We start from the raw sequence: 9,580 nt of genomic DNA on the forward strand, positions 1-9,580 counted from the left end.
GATAGTAGTGTTTGTTGATTGTTGCTGGCTTTGCTTGGCAAGATAGTAGAAGAACGAGGTGAGAATGGAAATAATTAGCTGGTTTGCAAATAGAAATAAAGGGGAATAGAGAGTACAGCATCTTAAGACTTTGTATATCTGAAAAAACCAACTGAATTTCAATCCAAGACAGCAAAACAAAATGAGAGAGAAAGATTTACAAAGCTCTTTGGGGGCAAATGCCTATTACAACATAAAAAGTATCAGGGAAAAATTAGACTAATGAACTGACACTCTTTAAAACCTTTAAATTAAATAAAGTTACATGGGGCAAAGATTACCTTAAAGATAATTGTCTTCTCACAGGAGACTGACAGACTCAAGTTAATCCACATTTAAAATAACAGGGCGATATGGGCGTAAGAAAGCAAACAAGTAAGACAAGGGCCACAAATTTTGGAAACTACGCACTAGAACTCTGGGTCTGGTTAGTGGCACGCAGAGCTGAATGAAATCAAGCCTAGTATGTTTTTGAGACAATTGAACTATTAAACACATCATGAACCTAAACTAAGAAAGCCTGTAAAAAAAATCTTAAAACAATCCTTGGGCCACATGAATTAAAATAATCTAGATCATCAGACTCAATTTAGGCCCTAAGATGTAAAACAATCCTTAGGCCACCAATATTCTACAGACAAGAAGCAGGATCAGAAAGATGCATACTCCACAGGAGGGTATATGCCATAATGCTGTCTTTGGATACAGGTGAGGAAGATAATGGGAAGGGAAGAACAACACAGAGCATGAGTCATGGTACCACAGAGAACAATGAACAAGATAATTGATACATAGAAAACAACCAAGGCCTAATAAAGGACAATTCCAGACTCTTGGGGAAGATATATTCACAATGCCTGCTATAATTTGCCTCTGTGAATGAGTGTTACTGCAGTCATTACATCCTTGTTCCACCTTTGTGTATCAGGTGGTGTGGAGGATAGATGCCCTACTTATTTAATTTATAGGTCTCAGGACTGTCAGGAGCTACTACTTGACATGATGAAGAGAGTACTGAAAATCACCTGAAGATTTTGAACTTTTAAATTGTGACTGTCTTCCAAATAGGTTGCACTAGTTTGCATTCCCACCAGCAGCATAGAAGCATTCCTTTTTCTCTGCATTCTTGCCAGCATCAGTTTTGTTTTATAAATGATGGCCATTCTTACTGGGGTTAGGTGGTATCTCAATGTGGTCTTGATTTGCATTTCTCTGATGATGAGTGAGGCTGAGCACTTTTTCATATGTCTGTTGGCTGCCTGTATATTTTCTTTTGATTCATTTCTTTTGCCCACTTTTTAATGGGGCTGTTTGCTTTTTTCCTTTTGGTGCATTTGAGTTCCTTGTAGATCCTAGATGCTAGGCCTTTGTCAGATATACAGTTGGCAAATATTTTTTCCCATTCTGTGGGCTGTCTCCCTGCTCTCTTGATGGTTTCTTTGGCTTTGCAGAAGATTGTTAGTTTGATAAGATCCCACTTGTCTATCTTATCTCTTATGGTATGGGCACTTGGGGTTTTGATCAGGAATTGGTTGCCAGTTCCAATTTCCATAAGAGTGTCTCCTGCATTTTCTAAGTTTCTTATAGTTTTAGGTTTTACGTTTAGGTCTTTGATCCATTCTAACAAAAAGATACCTGCACACACATGTTTGTTGCAGTTCCATTCACAATAGCAAAAACATGGAACTAACCATGCTGCCCATTGAAGCTGGACTGGATAAAAAACGTGGTACATATACACAATGGAATATTATGTAGTCATAAAGAAGGACAAACATATGAACTTCGCAGCAACTTGAATGGATTTATAGTCAACTATACTCAGTGATCTATCACAGAAACAAAGAACATAGTACATGTTCTGACGCATAAGTGGACCTTGAACAATTATCATAATACTATAAGAAAGGGATTGGCAGTAGTGGGAAACTGCCAGAGCAGGGGAGATGGGATTGAAAGAAACTGCCAGGGGAGGGAGGGGCACACCTCATCAACAAGGGTACCTGTATAATGAACATTTGTATACCTAACCCTGAATTGTTAGGTATACACATCTTTAAAGTAAAGAAAAAAGAAAGAAAAATAGAAAACTAAATAAGTTTTCCCTGTGGGAAGAAGAGTAAAACAAATATTTGGTAGACTATGGTAGAGATAACTAATGTTCACTAACATCCATTTTTCCTTTACTTCCTGAGCATATAGAACATCATACTTACCATCTCTTTTAGACTTATATAGAACCACATGACCAATGGGCTGTGAGGAGAAGTGACATTCACTTATTGGTAGGAACATTTAATTGCTTTTGTGTTCTTTCTTCTTTTTTTTGTGGCAAAAGAGTAGGTCAGGGTTGAGATAGCAGTGCCACAACTCAAAGCATCTGTTTGCTGAGACACCATTTGGAGAAGAACTGCCCTTCAGAGCCATTTGAATATGCTGAGGTTTTGGGGTTATTTGCTACCTTGACATAGTCTCTCTTATTTTTCTCACAGATATGAAACAATTTTTAAAATTAAAATATTAAGCATAAAAACAAATAGAAAATATTGTTAAATATTTCCTGAACACCTTCAAAAATAGTTATCTCCCATATCCCACAAACTAATACAGGCACACACACAAACATGTATAGATATTCAGTTAATTATATGAAGATACCATAACCTTAACACAAACCTGATGAAGATAACTCAGAAAAATAGAATAATTGCATGTAAAAATGGAGCTACACTAACTCCTAATAAATGTAGCAGATATTGTGGAGTGACTGACCTAACCTCTATTCTGCCCTCCTTATTGCAGTTAGGATTCTGACAGCAAATTAATTTCTGCCAGTTAGATAGCCTTGTTGGTTATCTGTGAGGTGGAAATGAGATGGAGGACATCTTTCAGCTATCATTGCTGCTGGCAAAGTCACAAATAGGAGAATGACAGTCGTGGCAGCTGAGCTCAGTATTCCAGAGTCTAGTCATCAGTTTTGTAGGCATCTAAAAGTGGTTACAGATGCCAACTTAGCAGCTCATTGTCTAGTTCCTAGCTTCATGAGTGTAGGAAGTAGTTGTAGGTGGCAGCAGTAGCAACTTCCCTTAAATTTAATGATATAGTAGCAATGCCCTGATTTCTACCCTCCAGTTATTTTTAAATAATTTTTATTTTAAATATGGGTACAATTCAGGGTTAAGTATACAAATGGCACTCTCTAGCTATTGCAATTATTTTGTAAGCACCTAAATCCCTTTATTAAGTTCCTTTCTGCTTGAAATACATAGAGTGGTCTCTGTTTCTACTCTTACTTGGTAGTGTGTGTTCCTGGACTGCAGAGATTTGCATCAGCTCAGAACCACTGTCTTGTGATCTCCTTAAAGTTTAGTTATTTCTCTTCCCCTGTGAACAGTCTGCCCATTAAATGATTGCAGGTTCATAGGCTAGGAGAAATATTTATAGTATATACTTAGGGCAGTATTAGAGGATCCTGCTTCTAAGGTACCTGGCCTTCCTTTCATTCAAGAGGACCTGGGTTTTATACTGGCTCAGGTTTAGGACTGTGAGAGAGCCTATGACTGTCTATTGTGGTGAACTAAGTCACATCTCTGTTCATCAGACTTAAAGTTAAAATATTCTTTTTTTTAATGCAGACCAAGTAAAACCTTAGTAGGCTGCTCATCTATTTTAGTCTTCATGTCACCAAAACCAGTTAGCCACTTAAAAAGTCTCTATGCGACAAATTACTTGACTAGCACTCTGCCCCTGATGCTTATTACAATAATCTTGTATACTTGGCTACTGGTGGCAAGATTCTGTCACTTGTTCCCATTAAAACCCAGGAGCCTATTTCTGTGGCAACAGCTACCTAACCTTCCAGAGGTTGACTGCTACAGTGACATTTCAAGAAAATAGTATTCTCCTTACCAATTTTGTTCTCAATTTTTGATGAAGAATGTGTCTTTTAGGGGATATGATTGGTTATACATGATATATTCACTCTAACATCCTTATGTAGGTCTTTGGATTGCTTCTGCATCGTATCAAGTAATTTATGGTTCCTTGATTTAGTGGTGACCACCTTTGAGTCCAGGTATGGTGGACATATTTGGTGCTCCAAATCACATTTGCATGCCTTTATCTCTGACTTGTCCTTTACATGTCAGCCAGCCTCTGTCCTTGGGTATGCCAGTGTTTTCATAATGGACTTATGAATGGAGTAGCCATGATGGTAAGAATGGAGCCTATACATGGGCTCAAAGGCACAGAATACTCACCAAGACAATCCAGCATCTTGGTGGCAAGTTAATTACTTCAGACCCTTCTACCATGGAGGATGTAATGATTTGTCCTTAACATGACTGACACCTTCTACAGATATAGGTTTAGTTTTCTTTCCCTGTCCTCAGTGTTTCTGTTGTCATCGTAATTTGAAACTTACAAAATGCTTGATTTGTGACAGGGCATCCTGCATAACATTGTCATAGATAAAAGGACACATTTTATGCTGAAGGATGTATGGCAATGGGCACGTGATCATAGGATCCACTGGTCCTATAATGTAACATATAACCTAGCATCAGCTGATCCAATAAATCAGTTGAATGACCTGTTAATGGCTCAGCTAAGGTACCATATGGAGCAGGGGTTACAAATCCCTGGGCCATGGACTAGTACTGTGGTCTTTTAGGAACTGGATTGCACAGTAGGAAGAAGGGAACAGTGGGTGAGCCAGCAAAGCTTCCTCTGTATTTACAGTTGCTCCACATTGTTTGTATTTTTGCCTGAGCTTTGCCTCCTCTCAGATCAGCAATGGGAAACCTGCTTCTATTTCCAACATCCTATCTTTGCAAAGCAGGGTTTTCTGCAGTTACAGAAACCAGAGTGTGATTATGAAGTAGACTGGATATAAGCAACATACTTCAGGTGTCAATCTCCCATCACCCCCAGTTGGGACCATGTAGTTGCAGGAAAACTAGCTTAGGGCTCCACTGATTCTGTATTATGGTGAGTTGTATAATTATTTCATTATATATTACTATGTAGTAATAATAGAAATAAAGTGCACAATAACTGTAATACACTTGAATCATCTCCAAACCAACCCCCCATCTCCGGTCTATGGAAAAATTGTCATCCACAAAACCAGTAGCTGACGCCAAAAAGATTGGGGACCACTGATATAGGGGACAACATCTTGCAGAGTTGGAATGCTGTTTTACAGGATGAGGTATATATGTATTCATATACCAATAACTGATATGTAGTGCTATATCCCTAATAACCAAACACATAAGTCCAGGATTCAATCTGATAATCCATTTACAGAATGTGTGCTTCTTATTTCAGGTTCTGCTAAGACACTCTGCCTTTCAAGGGAGAATGCTTTCACCAGGGGGGGGACTTAAAGAGTTCTACCAAATCTGAAGCTACAGTTACCTCTTGGTCACTTTAGGGTCTTCATTTTGGTGGACTAGCAGGCAAAGAAAGAAGTTACCCATATAGTGGAGATAATTGTCTCTGATTATCATGAGAATCAGGATTGCTGCCACGTAGTGAAGAGGGGAACCACAACACATGTGTTGAAAAATTGTTGTATTACTTTGTAAGTAAAATAGTAATTTTTACATAACTATTGAAATGAAGAAATGATTTATAATGAGATATTTAATAATTTCCCACTATATAACTATATATAGCTTCCACACTACATTCCATTTTTAGCCAGTGATAAATACTTTGAGGATATCTTTCAACAATATTCATCAGGACAAAATCCATATTAAATCAAAATATCTGTGGCGTAGGGGCTGGTTTATTTTTCACATAAAAATGTGGAACATTCATGGCTTATCAATATGTACATATTTACTTTTCAGGACACTCTGGATAAATATGCATTTGTGTATATTCAATTCAAGTTCTAAACTACAGAAGATGAATTATGGTGAGAGTTAATGGGTGAAATTAACCATCTTTTCAAATTCTTCCAATAAGTCCTTCACTATAATTTTAGTTAAGCTGTCATGGTTTTAATAATGATATTACAGGTTGAAAATATATTTTGTTATATGCTATGACCAATGTTCCTTATGAGTTCATTATTTTGAGCTTTTTTCTAGATACTGAGCTAGCCCTACATATGAGGTTCAACTTGAAGGTGACAAGACAAAATGATTTATGGTAACTGGAGCAACAGTGCTACTTGTTAATGGGGTTAGACCTTGGTAACCCACTTGGATCTTAGAAAATTGAGAGAACTTTAGAACCTAAACATGGCCGGGTGTGGTGGTTCATGCCTGTAATCCCGGCACTTTGGGAGGTGGAGACGAGAGGATTGCCTGAGCTCAGGAGTTCGAGATCAGCCTGAGCAATCTTGTCTTTACAATACATTTTAAAAATTAGCTGGGCATGGTGGTGCATGCTTTGGTTTCAGCTACTTGGAAGGCTGAGGCAGAAAGATGACCTGAGCCCAACAGGTTGAGGCTGCAATGGCCATGAGCATGCCACTGTACTCCAACCTGGGCAACAGAGTGAAGCTCCAACTTAAAAACAAAACAAAACAAAAACAAAAACAAAAAAGAAAAGAGTCTAAACATAGCCAAATGGAATAGTGAAAGTTAATCTTCACTAATAATAACAATATTTTCAAGATTGATTTCTGGTATTGTTTGTAAGAAGTGTCTGAGTTGTATAGCATTAAGATTTTGCCTCAATGGCTATAATAATGGACATTGTAGTATATATTACTCAGTGATGTGGCTATGTTTTAGTTTAGGTTACATAAGTATTTTACTCAGGTTGCCACGTTTAACCTCCACAGCAAACTTGTGATACAAAATTAAGTGATTTTTTATATGAGATGGATATTGTCTGGTTCAAATGAAATACTCCTGAAATATATACTAAATGATTTATGGTAACTGGAGCAACACTCTGACTGACTGATGAGTAAGCATTAAGTGATATTTTTATTATTTTTTCCACATAATTAAACAATTTTGATCTTCATTCAAAGAAGGAAATCATTGGTGATGGTAGAGAGATTTTTGCTAGTTCCCACAGAAATGAAATGATAAAATTATTCTAATATTTTTGATAAAATGTATTTTTCTTAATTTTTAGTGATAAGTATACTGTTTTCTCACCATAATGAGAGAACCTCAACAAATACATTCAATATTCAAATACATCAATTTCATATCTCTTTCTTATCCACTATTAACTTCATTATTTAAGCCTTAAGACAAATCTGTGCTTTTGAATTAAAAAAATTTTTATGGTACAGGATTTTTGTGAGGGTCAGTTGAAATAATTCTCATTATGGTCTTAAGTATAAATGCTGGTAACTATTTAGCAAATGTTATTTTTCTTTAAAATTCTCTCCTATTACTACCAGTACCAATGCTATATTTCTTAATAGTATTAAGACTAGATTCCACTACCGCCTTTTCATGGCAAATTTAGGAGTTTCTAGAAGCTCAAAGTCTTGCTAATATCCCATAGCAAGTGATTTAGAAAAACACATGTATTCTACTTATATTTTTATAGAAAATGCAGTTTTGATCATTTAATTGGGCAAGATGGTGACAGGACAAGTCGGACCGTGAATGTCGCCACAAAAGGTGATTGCTGCAGCTGGTCCCACGCATTGTGCTGCTGCCACAGCCCTTGGCTCCCGGCCCTGCAGAATTCCCGGCTCCCTCCCCTGCCCCAAGCTGCCCCGCAGTGGTCGGACCAGAGATCAGCTGGAGCCCGGAGTCCTATCAGTGGAGAGAGAGGATCATAGAGGCCCAGGGAAGAGGCCCATGCTGGGTAAAGAGGTGCCCACCACAGCCATTTTCTCTGTCCCAGGACCAGGCAGAGACCTGTATCACCTGCGTAGCTCTGCACAGCTTTGCCCAGCCTCCAACTTGGGACCTAAGGTAATTGCATCAAATGGAGAGAGACAGAAGAAAGATCACAAGTTAACAGCCTAACAAGTCACCCTAGGAAGATGGAAAAGCAAGACCATCAAAATGCTAACTTCAGCAGAAGATTCCAGATCACCAAAATAAAAGCCCAAATCTAGGACATAGAAGACAAAATATAATACAAAAAAATCAATGAAACAAAAAGCTAGTTCTCTGAAAGGATGAACAAGATTGATGGTCCCCTAGCTAGACTGACCAAGAAAAAGCCCAAATAAACACAAACAGAAGCAAAAAAGATGAAGTCACATCTGACCCTGAAGAAATACAAAAGATCATCAGAGACTACTATGTACACTTGTATGGAAACAAACTTGAAAACCTAAAGGAAATGGAAGACTTTCTGACATCACACAAACTACCTAGGTTGAAACAAGAAGAAATTGAGACCCTATATAGACCATTAACAATCAAGGAAATTGACTGTCATAAGAAAACTATCTACAAAAAAAATCCCTGGACCAGATGACTTTCCAGCAGAATTCTACAAAACATACAAAGAGGAACTGATATCAATCCTACTGAAAGTATTCCAAGCTATTGAGAAAGACGGAACTCTCCCCAAATCATTTTATGAAGCTAACATCACATTGATACCCAAGGCAGGTAAAGACCTAACAAAGAAAGAGAACTTCAGGCCAATATCTGTGATGAACATAGATGCTAAAATTCTCAACAAGATCTTAACAAGCTGGATTAAACAACACATCTCAAAAATCATACACCACAACCAAGTAGGCTTCATCCCTGGGATGCAAGGCTGGTTCAACATTTGTAAGACCATAAATGTAATTAAATACATCAACAGATGTGACAAAAACCACATGATTTTATCATTAGATGCGGAAAAAACTTTTGATAAAATCCTGCACCCCTTCTTGATAAAAACCCTTGAACATCTAGGCATATGTGGAACATACCTCAAAATAGTAAGAGCCATCTATGAGAAACCCACAGCCAGCATACTGCTAAACAGGCAGAAATTGGAACCATTTCCCCTGAAAACTGGAACAAGATGAGGATGCTCACTCTCACCCCTCCTGTTCAACATAGTTTTGGAAGTTCTAGCTAGAGCAATCAGAGAAGAGAAGGCGATCAGTTGTATCCAAATAGGAAAAGAGGAAGTCAAGTTATCTCTCTTTTCAGATGACATGATTCTATACCTTGAAAATTCAGGAGAATCAGTCAAAAACCTCCTTGCACTGATAAAGGACTTTGGCAAAGTCTCAGGGTATAAAATAAATGTGCAAAAGACAATTGCATTTCTACATGCCAATAATAAACAAACATAAACCAAAATAAAAAGCACGGTTCCATTCACAATAGCCACAAAAAAGTGAAATACCTTGGCATCTTCCTAACCAGATGTGAAAGATCTTTGCAATGAAAACTATAAAACACTACTCAAAGAAATCAAAGACTACACAAACAAGTGGAAAAACATTCCATGCTTATGGATTGGAAGAATCAACATCCTTAAGATGTCCATTCTACCTAAGGCAATCTAGAAATTCAATGCAATACCCATCAAATTACCAGCAACATTCTTCTCACACCTAGAAAAAACAACACAGGAATTCATATGGAAA

At 37.5% G+C, this 9,580-nt stretch overlaps 1 pseudogene; it reads left to right on the forward strand.

The window, feature by feature from the left end:
- The first annotated feature begins 7,631 nt into the window (after positions 1 to 7,631).
- Positions 7,632 to 9,580, forward strand: part of LOC103275462 — a 4,929-nt pseudogene continuing 2,980 nt past the window's right edge.

The sequence above is a fragment of the Carlito syrichta genome, unplaced genomic scaffold, assembly GCF_000164805.1.
Source record: "Carlito syrichta isolate Samal-C Ts95f unplaced genomic scaffold, Tarsius_syrichta-2.0.1 Scaffold315473, whole genome shotgun sequence".
In the NCBI taxonomy this organism is placed as follows: domain Eukaryota; kingdom Metazoa; phylum Chordata; class Mammalia; order Primates; family Tarsiidae; genus Carlito; species Carlito syrichta.